At 39.3% G+C, this 16,377-nt stretch overlaps 1 pseudogene; it reads right to left on the reverse strand.

The window, feature by feature from the left end:
• Positions 1 to 2,868: 2,868 nt before the first annotated feature.
• On the reverse strand, positions 2,869 to 6,553 carry LOC140505733 (catenin alpha-1 pseudogene; annotated as a pseudogene).
• Positions 6,554 to 16,377: the final 9,824 nt, after the last annotated feature.

Here is a 16,377-nt window from a genome sequence, read left to right on the forward strand (position 1 = left end):
TATGTGGTTTCTGTTTTTGGTTGTACCTTTTGAATCTGACCTTCTTGTGCACAGATGCCCGATATCCTCAGCCTCAGCATGAACTCCTAAGATCTCCCTATGGTATTTGTTCTCTTTCCCTATAAAATGGCTTTGTTGAATTTTGAATTCTATTCATTTATTTTGCCTTAAAGTTCATTTAGATCAGCCATTGTATTTTTGGTCAAATCTTAGATATGAACTATTTGGCTAATGTTTACCTTGATCAGCTAAATTTTAGACCATAATTTTCCCCCTATATTGCTTTGTATCTTCTACATTTGCTTTAATTACCTGTCAAATGTTAATACTATGCAGAGTGGGATTTAGCTACGTATAAATATCCCATGCAGAATTTTGTACCATATACTTTTATTCTATCATGTATCCCTCAGATAACTTATACTTATACTGTAACTCATTTTATTATATTCATTTAAATTCAATTTCAAACCAATTTATAGTATTTTTATAAAAGTATTGGGCTTACAAGAAAATCTGCCATTACAATCTCATAAACTTTACAGAGCAGAGAGATATATATGCCAAGACCTTCATTCAAGAGAGGGCAAAGCAACACTTCAAAGGAATTTAGCACCAGGGCAATTCTATCTGGAAATAGCAAGTGATATTTGGCTACAGAATCTGAAGGCTGGTAAAGAACTTGGAAGTGTGCTATCGCTGTGTCTCACAATGCCCTTAGTCACATATGGTGAGCTGATTTGTACAAACACCCCAGAGAGAGATGATGTACCCAGCAGGGTCACAATAAGCACAGATCTGCATTCCTTGCTTAGGCAAGATTTGCATTGACTTTACTGGGAATTTCTGTCCCCTGGGCAAGAAATCCAGATATAGCTGTAGCAGAGAAAAATCAAGGGGTACTTTTAATGCAGGGATCATTTTTAACTTTGTTGATTTTTATTTCAACCTCCATTACACTCTGAAGATGTGTGCATAATTTCTTTGTTTCAATTTTAACAGCTTTAGAATGTGATTCCTTTAGAGCTCCTCCTATCATTCACTCTGAAAGTCCATTTTGATTATTAACAATGTACCCCTCTAGCTATGAGGAACATCCCCCTTCTTTGCCAATCTCCCCTTTGGACAAAACTTGAGCTAGAATCAAGCTGTCAGGTAGTTGTAACATTGCAGTATGAGCATACATATCCGAGTTTCCTTCCCTGAAGGACTTCCTTTGATCCTCACAACAACCTTGCAAGTGAGGTGCTATTTTTATCTCCATTTTGGAGGGGAAGCTAGGTGGCACAGTCCATAGAGTGTCAGGTTCTTTCTGAGTTCAAATCCAGCATCCAGCACTTACTAGCTATGTGATCCTAGGCAACTAGCTTAACCCTATTTGCCTCCCTTTCCTCATCTGTAAAATGAACTAGAGAAAGAAATGGCAACCCACTCCAGTACCTTTGCTAAGAAAGTTCTAAATGGGGTCAGGAGGAGTCAGACATGATAGAAAAAAACAATAACATTTTCTTTCTTCCCTGACACAGATCACAATTCCTCTAAATGGTTATAGACAACCTGCTAATGAACCTCATTGACCTTATCCATGCTATTGCTACAACAATAGTCATATACATTGAATAACCTCTGTTTATCAGGAAAGTGTAAATAAGAAAAGCATAAAACAGGTCCTTAACTTCAGGAAAAGTATTGACTGTAAGGACTGGGCTTCGTAGGCAGAGAAAAAAAGAAGAATTCATCATAAACCACATCCAGATGAGGCATCAATATTCCCCGACTTCTGTCCACAGTCTCTGATGACCTTGTTCCCTTTCTCCCCCACTCTGTGAAGGACATGGCACATGTTCAAAGCTTTGCTTTCTCCAGAAGATCTATGAGCATTTGTGCTCCCTTGGCATAACCTTCATGAACCAACATATCATAATGTGTTGTCCAATATGGTAGAACTCTAGTGTATAGTAATAGGATTTGTAGTTGTCAGGGAATTTTGAGACCTTCAAATCCAATCCTGTCATTTCCCAAACAAGGAAGAAGAGATCCAGAGAGATTTAATACATGTCTACAGGTTGCCGAGGTGTTATATAACAGAAAAAACAACATACTGCTGTTCGCATACCCCATTCCATGTCTTTGTCTCTGCTTTTACAAGGGCTGCCTCATTTGAAGTCAAAGTCCTTTGACTTCAAATTCATTACTAATTCTAATGTAACATATTCCCCCAAAAAAGGATAATTCCTTGTAAGAATCATTAAACAAATATTAATTAAGTGCTCACCTTTGCTTGCTCTCTGCCAGAGGCTAAGAATAAAAAGACAAAAACCAGACAGTCCATGCACTCAAGGAATTTATCTTCTATTGGGAGACACAATGTGTGAATGCATTTGTGTGTGTGTAAATATGCATGTACAGATAATATATACATATACATATGTATATTCATATATAAAACAGAGTTTGGAAGGTGCTATTAGCTAGCAGAATCAATAGAGATCTCAGTGTTGGAGCTGAGCTTTGTAGAAACATAGGGATTCTAAGAAATACAGGTGAAAGAGTAGTATATTCCAAGCATGGTGACAGCCCTTGTAAAAGCACAGAGACAAAGAGATGGAATGTGGTATGTGAACAGCAATACATGCAGTTTTACTGAACTGTACTATATGTGGAGGATAATAATGTATAAGTGCAGAAAAATATGGGATCCAGAAGTGAAAGACTTTTAATCCTAAACAGAGAAGTTTGTATTTATCCTTAGAGGTAATAACGAAGAGTCATAGGAGTTATTGAGTAGGGGGATCAATTGATTTGACTTATACTTTATTAGGAGTATCTTTTTGAAAGCTGCATGGAAGGTAAGTTAGAGAGAGGAAATTTTATTTTATTTTATTTTTTTATTTTATTTTTTTTTTTGGAAAGAGCAATTTTATTGATGTCCTGCAGCAAAGTACATTAGTAATTTGTAACCAAGCATTAAAATTCTCATCCTGTGTCTTAAAGAGAGTAATCACTTTTCTTCATGATGCATTTTGTTTTACTGAACTTGTTACAGATTGTCATTCTGCAGACATACATGAAATCCTTGGCTAAGGTGGGCTACTGCCAACCTTAGGAAACACTTGGCTCCACAAGTGCCCAAGTGGGCAGGCCTAGTGCTTACGGTTACTTTTTAATTTAATAACAACCTATCTATCTGCCCAAAATATTTCTTTGAAGACAGCCTTCTCCATAGCAAAATGTATCCATGTGCTCTCTTCCAAATACAAAAGCTTTGAGTTAGAAAAGTTGTACAATGTGACTTGTTTTCTTACCAGTTTCCCTCCTGTTACTTACTAAAAGTAACAGTTCCCACCTTTTTGTTTACTGATGACACAAACCTCTCAATCACAATGCAAATCTTCAGTCATGGAGACAGATACACCATGATATAATAGTGTTAGCGATCTCTTTGGTTATAGTTTGTTTTTCTTCAAGCTTATACTTTTTAAAAAATGCAACTAGAAATAATGTTTCTGGAATCTAAAAGCATCTTCCATTGAAAATACAAGCTTGTTCTCATACTGGTATCACATGGTCAGGTTTAAAAAAAAATCTACATTCCCATAGCATCTAATATCAACGTTATATTAAGTAAATAAATTTGAATGAACAGGAAATGTCTATGATTCACGGAAGCCATTTGAAGGAAAGTTAATTTGGAGAAGACAGTGGCAGAGGGTATGAGCAGCCGAGGCCGCTCTAGATACTGTCCATGGCCTTGAACTCACTGAGGGCCTGCACAGGATTCACATGTTTCTTCTGAGACGCCCGCTTGATTTTCGTCTGGGTTTCATCCTGCTTCTCTCTCTTCACCAAAGGCTTCTTTTCTGGGGCCTTCATCTTCCAGGACACAGCAGGAAGGTTGAGAGAAGCCATTCCCTGGGATTTCTGATACTTGGTGGAGGCCACGTAGGAAGCCTTCACAGTCTGTACCACAGCATTCATCAGGTTCTTGGCTGCCTGAATCAGGGACATTGCACTGTCCACCACCGAGACGACAAGCTCCCCACCCAGGTTCTGAACCTCTGCTTTGACTTTGCTGCAGATGTTGAGCTGATGGCAGTAGAGAGCAATGCGCTGTAGGTACGCAAGGAGGTCCTGTTTGCAGGCAGAGTCTGGACAATGGTCCGCAATGGTTCTTCCCAACTTATCCATCCTTGATCCTGCCTCAGCAATTTTCTTAGCTGCACTAATTACATCTGATGTGTTTTTAAGTGGTCCTTTGTCTCTGATGAAATCCGTCATCTCCATCATGATCATGCACATCTGCTTGGCCAGGACGATGATGTCATTGCCACTATCGTCCCATTTGGATACTTCAGCATCCAGTTTGCTCTTTTCTTCCTGAAAACTGGCCACCTGCTCAGCAATTTTAGCTTTCTGTTCTTGGGGAAGTTGAGCCATGATAGCCCGTGCACTCTGACCAGCAATAAGCTGATCATCTTCCGTCTGGATGCTCGTTCGGCTTCTCACATCAAAGTCCTCAGTCTCAAAGTCAGAATCATCCAGCTCTTCAGGAGTCCTTATCATCAACACAGCTTTTCATGTCCCGAATGCCATCATAGACCAATCGTGAGGCATCAATAAATTCATTTTCATCCATTGGTTGGGCAGGATCAGAACTGAGAGCTTCCACGGCAGCTTCCACTTGCTCAGTAAAACGTGGCATAACTGTATTAGAAAGAAGTCTGGTGGCCTCAAGAACCTTTTCGGTATAGACTCCGGGTTCATAGTTATCCATCTCTGAAGTGACAACATGAATGACTCTGGCCGCCCGACCCCGAATGGCACCAGCAGTGCGGTCTAGACCATCAACATCTTTTTCTTGGAGAGCAATCACACACTTGTTTACATCTTCCAAAATGTGATTTTCTGAAACAGCCAGGAAATCATTAATGGAAGTTATGTCATCAACAGCATCTGTTAGAACCCGGACTTGCTTTTCCCACTGTTCTTTAAAAAGATCCATATTCTCCTGGGCCAGTTTACTTTGTGGTTTTGCAGCCAAAGCCAATGCAGCATTAATGACCTGAGGACAGAGGGCTTCCAGCTGGCTTGCTGACATCCGAACCAGCTTCACACCTTCTTCATTGTTTGAAATAGAACAGGCTAGGTTAGCCACCTCAATTAGTTTGTTAGCATGTTCACGGAAAACCTGAGCATACTCTTTAACTTCTTTTTCATTTCCATTCTTTGCAGCCTCAATCAATACCAAAAGTGGCACGTTAGTTTCCAAGAATGAATCTGAAACGTGGTCCATGACAGCTTTGCGGAGCTGTCTTCGTAAATCCCTAGTCTTTTTTGTCATTTTGTCTATTGCAGAATTAAGGGCATCACTTCTTTCTTTATGTCCAGCATTCCCCATATATTCAGAAAGTAGATCCTGTAAGGCCTGTCGAACTGCATTGCACTCTGCAACAATCCGTTCCCGCCGATCATCACGAGTACAAGATGAATCTGCCATTAGGGCTGCTCCACTGATGATACTCTCCAGGCGTTCCTCAAGAGAAGGTCTGAAACGCTCTTCACTGAAGCTCAGAGGGTCAACAATTATTTGTTTATCAAAGTTATTGAGTGCATACGCCAGTTCTCCTCCTCCTCCACCCTGTTGCTGGGAGGCATCATCAGAAGCTGTGGCTTGGGCTGCATTGGAGATTCCAGTAACAGCTTGCTGCAACTGTTTGTATATCAAGTCCTTATTAGCTTTATAAGCAGCTACATCAGGGTGCTGAAGGCAGGCCTGGGCAGCTGTATACAATATTGGAATATTTTTCTGTAGTATTCCTCTGGCTGCAGCCATTTGATCCCGATAGCCCACGTCTTTCAATTCCTGTTGCCTTTTGGCTGCCATAATGTTCAACTTATCCACTTCAGGTTTTAGGGCTTTATATTGTATGCCTAAATCTTGCTCTGTGCCTGCGTTCCTAAGTTTCAAGATACCATCTTCCACAACTTTCAGCTGAACAAGTAATTTGTAGACATCTGCCATGTCAGCCAAAATAAGCAACCGGGTAACAGCTGAGAGCAAGGAGCGGGCAGCTCGCACCATGTTGCCTCGCTTCACTGAAGAACAGGGGTCACCTGCAAATTCTCCAGAGGCACTCTTCATCAAGTCACCTTGTTTGCGAACATCTTCTACAGCAGCCACAAGTTCCTCCTTGAGAAACTGACTCTCCTTGGCAATTTTGTCTCCCTTCTCCAAGAAATTCTCAGTTGCTTGTTCAACTGATGCAGCCAATACATGGGCCTTCTTAGAGCGACCTCTTTTCTTGTTGGAGGGTCCCTTGTTACTGGTGGTTACCAATGTTGTAACCTGAGTAACGAGGTTCCAAAAGTCTTTCAACTGCCAGAGTCCTTATCTCTAGACTTTTGGGGTCCCATTTGAAGTTTATGTTGCCTGCATGTACAGCAGTCATTTCTGCGGTGAGAGGGGTGCGAGCGCAGGAGGAAGAAGAGGAGGATCCCAAAGGCCCCTACGCCGAGCGCCGCCGCCGCCGCTTTGTCTCCCGTCCCGACTCCCGAGGAGGAAATCGAGAGGGGAAATTTTATAAGCAGAGAGACCAATTAAGAAATTACCGCAGTGGTCCAAGGAAGAGGTGAAAAAGGTTTGACCAAGGGTGGCTATCATGGAAATGGAGAGAAGAGGACAAATCTGAGAGATGTGGAAGCAGAACAGACAAAATTTGTCAACTGATGTGAGATTTATTATATAAGCTGATGGAGAATGAGAAGTCAAGGGTTCATCAGTTCTGAGATTGTAAACCTGGATGAAAATGAATTATTTTGGGTATGCCTGCAGAATATCCAGTTTGAAATGTCCAAAAGTTGTGTTATTATATAAGACAAAGAACAGACCTGCCTCTCAGGAACAAAGACTAAATATTGAAGAGTAGGGGGAAGTAATATCAGAGAAAAAGCATGGGATAAGATCATGAAAAATCTTGAAATTCTGAAAGAGAGGCATGAATGTCATGCCATTGGCAGCAGGCATCTTTGTAGGTTTCTGAGTTGAGGAATGATGTGATGAAAGTGTTGATTATGGCTTATCAAAGTTCTATTTGACAACTATTATTAAACATCTGCTATGAGGTTTACTCTCATCTAAGGTCATACAAAGCAAAGGAAACTTTTAAGTATGAACAGTAACAGTAAAAATTCACATATCTTAGATGTATAATAATTGTTGAACTGCAAACATGACTAGAACTTCAGGATTGCCTGAGTCAAGCCAAGGTTTGAACTACATTTGAGACAGTAACAAGTGAAAAGCAAGTGATGACAGAGATTTGAGAGAATAGTGTGTTGTGGTTTCATGCTGTTGTGGGGGTCATCTCAAAGAATTCAGAATCAGACCACCTCTAATCCAAGCATAGGCATTTATTGGGGGCAGCTAGGTGGTGCAGTGGATAGAGCACCAGTGCAGGAGTCAGGAGGAACTGAGTTCAAATCTCACCTCAGATACTTGACACTCACTAGCTGTGTGACCTTGGGCAAGTCACTTAACCCCAATTGCCTCATCCTGGGTCATCTCCAGTCATACTGATGGATATCTGGTCACTGGATTCAGATGGCTCTGGAGGAGAACTGCACAGCCCTCCCTCACTCAAAACAAAGTCAAGTGCAAGTCATGTCATCATTTCTCTGATGGCGTGGTCTTCTTCAGCAACGAAGGATGAATACACTGGCATTTATTGAGCATTGACATCCCTTAGAAGTGGGTTGACTTCCAAGAAGAACTGCAACTTAGTAAGATAACACAGACAAATTTGTAAGTGTATTGATGCTGATTATACAACAGAAATGTCAAAAAGGCGTGAGGGGCTTGTTAAGGGATTAATAGGGGAGGAGTCCCTTCTGTGGTTTAGTGGTCAAATATACTGTTTGTACTGCTTTCTGATTGGCTTGCTATTGTGGTCCTATCTGGTCCAGATGAATAGTTAAATACTGTCCTTCTCTCTTGGGCTAAATAGATGATGTGATTATGGTTGAGTACAAGGACACATCTGTTCAAATATGTGTATTGGATCTGAGGGCAGTGGCTAGCTAGGGGCAGTGGCTAGCTAGAGACAGTGGCTGTATTGAGCCTGGGTGCCTGTGATGCAGTTAAAGCTAGATTGTGTGGCCAAATCAGGACATATCTACTGTGGGGCCTTTGAGGAAGTTGGAATATTGGGGCTGGGGGAAGCTTTATTAGGATGCCATCAAATCAGGCAGCTAGATGGCATAGTGAATAGAGTACCAGGCCTAAAATCAGGAAGAGTCTTCTTCCTGAGTTAAAATCTAGCCTCAGACTCTTACAAGCTATGTAACTCTGAACAAGTCACTTAACCCTGTTTATCTCAGTTTCCTCATCTATAAAATGAGCTAGAGAAGGAAATGGGAAATCACTCCAGTATTTTTGCCAAGAAAACCTCTAAATAAGGTCAGGTAGATTCAGACACAACTGAACAACAATAAGAAATTATTATGACGTTTATCCTCAAATTTCCTTTTTACTCATTGTACCTAAGCCTTCCTTCTACAGTCCGTCAGAATAAGTCATTCTTCTACTAGACTATCTTTCACATACTTGATGCAAAAAGACTTGATTGATAGAAAAGTAGGACTTCAGTAGGCTAAAGAATGTTCCTCCTCCTTTAATTAGTCTAAGAGGTGATGGGTAGTTCCCTTTTAATTTAATTCAAGAAAGATATATCCCTTTTCAATCTCCTGTAGCTAATAATTTTCCTTAATAAGCACTTTTTTCTTTCTTTCTTTCTTTTATAGCCACCAAAGTCTAATAGGCAGCTATATTTTTTCTTTGTCTCATGTAATACATAAATATTACCATATGATTTGTGCATGATAAATATTTCTATCACTCTTATATTCTGAGTAAAGACACTGCAGCAACATCTTTCTCAGTGGCTAGTCAGTGACCTAAAAAAATTTATGGAACAGTGTTCTCAATGTCTATCTTTGTTGAACCTCCTGCTAAGGCTAAGCAATTCTCTCTTTTTTTTAACTCTTGAATGACCTGTAAGTGTCTCATGGACTCATTTTGTTCTAGTTTTGAAACTAAACTACCAAGGGAATGACCTGAGCAAGACCCAGCCCCAAACATCACTCTCATCCTCTATGCTGTCTCTCTCAACTTTAAGCATTTTCAGATTTCATAATTATGTCATCCATTTCTTCTAGATAATTGATAACAATCTTAATCTGCACAGGCCAAGGGTAGTTCCCTAGGCCATGTCAGTGATAAATCCAACTAGACGGCTACCAGATTTCTAATGACTACTGTTTGTGCTTGAGCATTCAAATAGTTTGGAAGCCGCTTAATCATAAAGGCCCTTATATCTTCACCATTGTTTTTTACAAGAAGCATGAGACTTCATCAAATTATTTCCTATTATCTAAATTAAATTCTACCTACCATATTTACCAGTCTAGTAGTCCTGTCAAAAAGGAAATGATATTAGTCCAGCAAGACCTATTTTTGATGAAGTCAGGCCAACTCTTTCTAATGATTCCTCCTTTTCTTAGATAGTCACTAAATCATTTGAGGATTTTGGCAGGAATCTTAGAACAAGCTTCAAGCCCCCAGTTTGCAGATTCCATTTGAAAGACTTGTCTCAGCTTAAGTCAACCATGCAGGACACAGCTTCAAACTGTTAAAAAAAAGTCAACAAGATCTCCTCCCCAGGTTGTTAAGAGAAAATGAGAGACACAGATCCATCATCCAATCTCCCAATAGCTTAAAATTGTGACTAAAATAAAGTTATTCACTCAACAAAACTTTATTAATTCATTTCTCCCTGGTAAATTACAACACAGTAGAAACAGCAATGGGGGAGGAAGAATGAAGAGGAAGATACTAAGTTGGTCTTCCTCTCTTTGGAAAGTGAGGAGTCATTGCTCTTTGGAGTTGGAAGATGGAGTAAATGATCCAGTGAGAGTTGGAGTGGAAATGAGAGTAGGGCAGGTGGGCTCAGAGGGCAGAGCTGATTAACCCTGGCCAAGTCACTTAAACTCTCTTAGTTTCCATTCTGGAAAAGGGAGGCAATAATAGTATCTATATTGCTTGGTTTCTCCTCTTCCTGCTGTCTCTCAGCTGAGAAACTGGCCCTATATTTTAAAGAAAATTTCTAGGACATTTACTGTAAGCTCACTCTTCTCCCCTCCTCTTTATCTCACATCACTAGATGCCTTCTGCCACCATCTCCTTCATGTGTCTCTACTTCTATATCCCTTACAAAAAGAGGTAGGCTTACTTCTTAGCAAGGTAAACCCTTTTACCTACACAAATGATCTTATTTCATTCCATCTTCTCCAATAAATTATTCCCCCTGTCTCCTCCACTCTGTTACTTTTCTTCAATCTTTCTCTATCTACTGGATCCTTCTCTACTGCCTACAAATATGTCAATTTCAGCTTCATCTTAAAAAAAATCACTTGTTCCTTTTGCCAACTTCTTGAAAAGCCCACCTAGAATAGATACCTTCATTTTCATTCTTCTCACTCTCTTTTTAAGCCCTATAATCTGGACTCCAACTTCATTATTCCACTGAAACTTTTCTTTCCTTGATACTCTCTTCCCTCTAGGATATTGGGATACCACTTTCTTCTGGTTCTACTATGTATCTGATCACTTCTTCTCATTCTCCTTTGCTGGATCCTCATACAGATCATGCCCATTAACTATTGGTGTCTGATAGCATTCTGTTCCGAACTTTTTCTTCTCACTCTTTACAGCATAAGTTGGATAACTAGAAGAAAGAAAGCACTAGAATTAAGAAGCGTTGGGGAAGGCTTCCTGTAGAAGGTGGAGGTGAAATTTTAGTTGGGACTTAAAGAAAGCCAGAAAAGTCAATATGCAGAATTGAGAAGGAAGAACATTCTAGACTTGAGTGACAGCTGAAGAAAATACTTAGAGCTGAGAGATAGAATGTCTTGTACAGGGAAAATTCAGGAACTCAGTGTCACTGTATTGAAGAGTACATGGTAGGGAGTAAGATATAAAAAAAAATGGAAAAATAGAAGGAGGCTAGGTTATTAAGAACTTTGAATGGTAAACAGATCATGATGTTTTGATTCTGGAGGTGACAGATATGGATCCAAGTTGAGACCTTTGCCCCTTACCCCAAAAGAAATCCCATTTGTCTGAGGGGGAATGACTAGGTACAGGCTCTGGAAACCCCCTTGAACTCTCCTTGAATCTTTCCACTTGATCTGACCATCTCCATAATCCCCTCAACTGGATTTTCATTATCCCTAAACCCTATCCTCTTACCCTTATTACCTTTGTCTAGTCCTCCATTGTCTATCTCTGGATTGCCTTCTGCTACTTCCCAACCTTGTCCTATTCTCTTTGTTCCTGGCTTCTGACCTCTAGTCACCCAGTCTACTGGACACTCCCATCAAGATTCTCCCTAGACCCCTCCTTCAATTATCCCAGACTACTTGGCCAAGCTTAGATCCCTCCCACAGTCTTTCTGTGTATAAGATCCATCTCAGCCTCCATGAAGGTGCTCAGATTCAATGTGGCCTATTTACATTAGGGTTACCAGTCCTCAGTTACTTTGAGAGTCTAGCCACTGCTGAGATTCCTTAAGAGTTTGGCCAATATGGCAAATTTTTAATAAACTTTATTTTTCCTTAGCTGAAAGAAGGCTTGAGTTGAATTCAGTCAGGCAAGACCTGCTTGTCTCCATTTCTGGGTCCCAGGACACCTAAACCTCAATAAAGGCATAAAGAGTCACTGAAGTTTAGTAAGTAGGGGAGTGGCATATTTTTTAGTTCTGCTTTAGGAAAGCTGAAAGGTGGTGGCTGAAAGGAGAGACTTGAAGCAAGGAGAACCACCAACAGACTTGAATCCTAATCTTCCAGATTCACAAAGTAAGTGTTCTCCTTGACTTCTCATTATCCCTCGCCCCCATATCCAATCTCTTGTCAAGGTCTGTCAATTTCACCTTCCCCAAATCTTTCAAATGAGACTCCTTCACTCCTTTGATGCAACCACCCTACTGCACACCCTCATCACTTAACAGTTGGAATATTGCGAAAGGCTGCTGGTGGATCTGTCTGCTCCAGTCTGCCTGCTTGAGTTCATCCTTCATTAAGCCACTAAAGTGATTTTCAGAAAGTATAGATCATACCTTGTTATCCCCTATTTAATAAACTCCAATTGTTCCTTATCATCTCTAGGATCAAATACAAAATGTTCTGTTTGACATTCAAAGTCCTTCTTAACCTAGCCCCCTACTACCTTTCCAGTCTTCTGGCTTACTCCCTGCCAACCACTCTGTGACTTATCCTCTTCTCCTGGTTTTTCTGGTTTCCCTCAGTTCCCCCCAAAATGTCAACTTCTGCAGGAAGCCTGTTCCAGGCCCTCCAAATTCTAGTGCTCCCCTTTGTAAATTAGTTTCTATTTATAGTTTGTTTCTATATATGTGTTTATTACCTTCCCTGTTATATTTTTTTAAGAATTCATTTATTTTTAATTTTTAACATTCACTTCCATAAATGTTTTAAATTTTCTCTGTCTCCCTCTCTTCTTCCCTCCCCAAAACAACATGCCCCTATTACATTTTGATGTCCTTGAAGGCAGGGACTGTCTTTTGACTCTTTTTTGTATCTTCAGCTTGCCAAGTTGGCACTTAATAAATGTTTATTGACTTCCTGAGGATTATTGGAGGACCAAATGCGATAATGAATAAAACACTTTGTAAACATTAAAGGATTTATAAATGCTAGCTATTTCAGTTATTCTGCTGTCAATGGGAGAATCAGGAAGAAGAGCGCATAACTAGAACTCTGCCATCATAAAGTCATGCTTTCTAAAGGAGGAAGTTATGTGGTACCAACTTTCATTTCCCTGATGCCTACCACTTTGGTTGTAGTACATTTGCCCAGAGAGACTTCATAATGACTCCCCTTGTGTTAAGACTACTGATAACTACTCTACTTCCTGTCCCTGGAAGATGCCAGTCCTCAGAAGCAAGTTTTGTTATTCTGGTTGTCTTATTACTCCATGAATATTGCCTTGCCTCAGTATGTCTAATGATTTACAGTTTCCAATTAAAGCTGAGCCTAGGCCCTCTTTCCTCTGGAGGGTTCTTCCCTCAGGTCCTGCCAATTGTCTTTTATTACTGGAGCAAATCGCTTAATGGCTGCAGATTTGATAGGGAGGAAGCTAGGTAATTCTGGAGGTGAACAAGTAGGCAGTAACAGAAACTAAGGTGGGAATTGAGTTAAGGTAAAATGAACAGCCAAAACAGATGATGCCAGGGAAGCAGATGGAAATCAATGCTCAGAAACTCAAGTCAGAAGAATCCACAGATCAGGGGGTAAATAGAGCTTGTCACATGGCAAAAATCTGCCTGTGGCTTCCTTTTGATAGAATACAGAGGTGTGCCACTTGGAGCTCCAAGAATATTGTAATCAAGCAGTTCTGCTGGCCCCTGTCACCTTTGTGGGGGCTAATAGTATTCCCTGAAGCAGACATTGTGGGGCTGTGGAACAAGTGTTTGGTTTAGAGTAAGGAGACCTGAGTAAATTCAATATCTGCCACTTTTCTGTGACCTTGGGCAAGTCGTTTAGCCTATGGGAAACTTAATTTCCTTATTTGTAAAATCTGGACTTGATCTCTAGGGTTCTTTTTATATCTAAATCTCTGATTCTAAATTGACAGCAACAGAAATTGATGGATGACAAGGAAGAATAAGACCAAAGAACTTTAATGGCATTGCAGTGTGAAGTTCTTTAGTGCTGGGACTTGAGTCCTAAATATTTCCATTGTCCCTGAGGGCATAATCTCATTATGCCACACTGTAAAAATAATACCTCTTTATAATCATAGCCCAAAGGTGTTTTTAAAAGGTTTGAATGATGTCTAGAATTTGTCCCTTACATAAGCAAGGATCTAGGTAATTTCTTTCAGAAGGATTCCTCTTTAAAATTCTGAAAATGCATATTTTAAAATAAAAGATTCAGTATAGAAATTACTTTCAGTTATCTAAGTATATGAAAATACTTATTCACTTATGATGCCAAGGAAATGAAGCATTATTATACATAATTATTTAATTTGAATACTAGATATTAGCACATTTAGGATGATAAAATTAAAGCTGGAAGGTACGTTAGAGACAATCTAGTTGAACCTCATTAGATTGAATAAATTGTATATGGTAACACTTCATTTACCTGAATCACAAGTGAATATACTTCTCCATCCTGAAATTAAATCAATTACAAAGGAAGAACTACAGAAATTCTATGAAAAACTGGACAAGATTCTCTATAACAATCCTCCCTCTCTCTCTTTCTCTTTCTCTCTCTCTCTCTCATTATCTCCCTCTATCTCCCTCTCTCTCCTTCTTTCTCTCACTCCCTGTCTCTCTCTCTCTTTCCACTTCTCTACTTCTACCTTTCCCTTCCCTTACTTTCCCTTTCTCTTTTCTTCCTTTCCTATCCCCCTTCATCTACAAAAACACCCACACACTTGTGTAGGGTGTATGCATTCTCCATGTAGATTATGTGTGTTCACATGGGTCTGTCTAGGTGGGAATTGCAGGGAGATGTGAATTTCAAGAGCCTCCTTTGCCCAACTTTCTCTAAGGGAGACTGATTCTTGCCAAGTGAGGAGCAGGAGACTGGACCATAAGACTAAGAGCTCTGTTTTCCTCAGAGTAGGACCAGGCTAGGAATATATCTGTACATTACCTTAAATATTGTTAGCCTAGGTGAACTAATTTTTAGATGTAAGCTGTACTTCTGAATGGGAAAGGGGTGCCACAAGCTATATCCAAGACTTTACTACCTTTCAACCAAATACTATTAATACAAAAAAACACATATAGTGAATAGAAGAGAAATATAGTTTTCCAAACTAATACAAAACAGAAATCAGACAAGTTATACAGATTAAAATGCACCAAATCATACAAACACTTAATGTGTTTTCCCACTGAAAGAGATATTTCAGCTCAATTAACAGAGACAGACAAATAGACAGACACAGACCAACAGAGTTGGAAATATTTCCCAAAGTCCCTAGTGTGGTAAGATGGGAGTAGGGATATGACTGAATTGCTAGCGCTTCTGAATCTTTCTCTCCCTCCAGGGAACTCTCCCTGAAGAGGAATTGTAACAAAATGTTTCCTTTCTTAAAAGAGGAAATCAGAAGTCCAAAATCAATCCTCTCCCTAAGTTTCACCAACTCCACCTTTCATGCCAGTATGGAACACTGAGTAAAATTAGTTGGTGTCCACCAGTGATGAGAGTTTTATTCAAACAAGCAACTTCACTGTGAATGTGAGGACAGAAGAAGATAGTGAAGAATATGCTGGAAAATAGGTTTCATGATTAAGAAACAACATAGATCAATGTTTACAGACCACTCGGAAGCTTTACAACACAGTATATCAGTAATACTTTTTAACAAGTCAGAAAAATCTTGAATATGAAAAGCAGCAATTATTATCTCACACACACACACAAAAGACAAGCACAAATAATGAAATTAAACATTTTAACATGATAATTACTAGTTATCAATGTGATAGTTATTTTCAACTCAGAAAACCACACCAAAATAATTCAGTCAATGTCAAATTTAAGAAAGGATAAATATAAGGTGACAATGAATGTGACTATGATAGTTCCAATCCAATAGTACCATTCAAATAAGGTACTGATGCAAAAAAAAAAAACAGAAAAATGAATGGAGAAAAAGTAATTGATTTGTGCTATTATCATTTCCTAGAAAATTTTAATTTGTAAAGACCCTAACTAGAAATATAGAAGCATCCAGAAATCACCTTACATAGTAAAGTTCCAATCATTTCATCACATGGAGAGATACAACAGAAAAAGGCAACACCATTTTAGAACATAAGCTTAATTGTGAAATGTGCCAAAGAAAGATGGTAGATATTTATGGACAGTATCTTTTCACAAAAAGAGTAAAAAAAAAAAAAAAAAAGAAAGAAAGAAAAGAAAGGTAGAATAGAAAGGAGCACTTAAATGAGACTTAAATGGCCTGATCATCTTAGCACAATTCAGGATAAGACTGGAAAGTGGCTATGCCAGCATGTTATGAAAAACTGTATTCATCATCAGTGATAGTGGTACCACCACATTTGGATTTTATTTGTACATGTGCTAAATAAGAAAAAGGAAATGACACCAAAGGGAATGAGCATTTTGATCAGATCAAATATTCACTAAAAGATTCTGTGTTATAAATGACAAAATTTCAAAAACATTAAAGTTAATTTTTAAGACAAGAGAATAGAAAAAAGACCAAAGTAACTAACATTTACATAGCACTTACTATGCGCCAAGTGCTTTAAACCATCA

The sequence above is a fragment of the Notamacropus eugenii genome, chromosome 5, assembly GCF_028372415.1.
Source record: "Notamacropus eugenii isolate mMacEug1 chromosome 5, mMacEug1.pri_v2, whole genome shotgun sequence".
Classification (NCBI taxonomy): Eukaryota; Metazoa; Chordata; class Mammalia; order Diprotodontia; family Macropodidae; genus Notamacropus; species Notamacropus eugenii.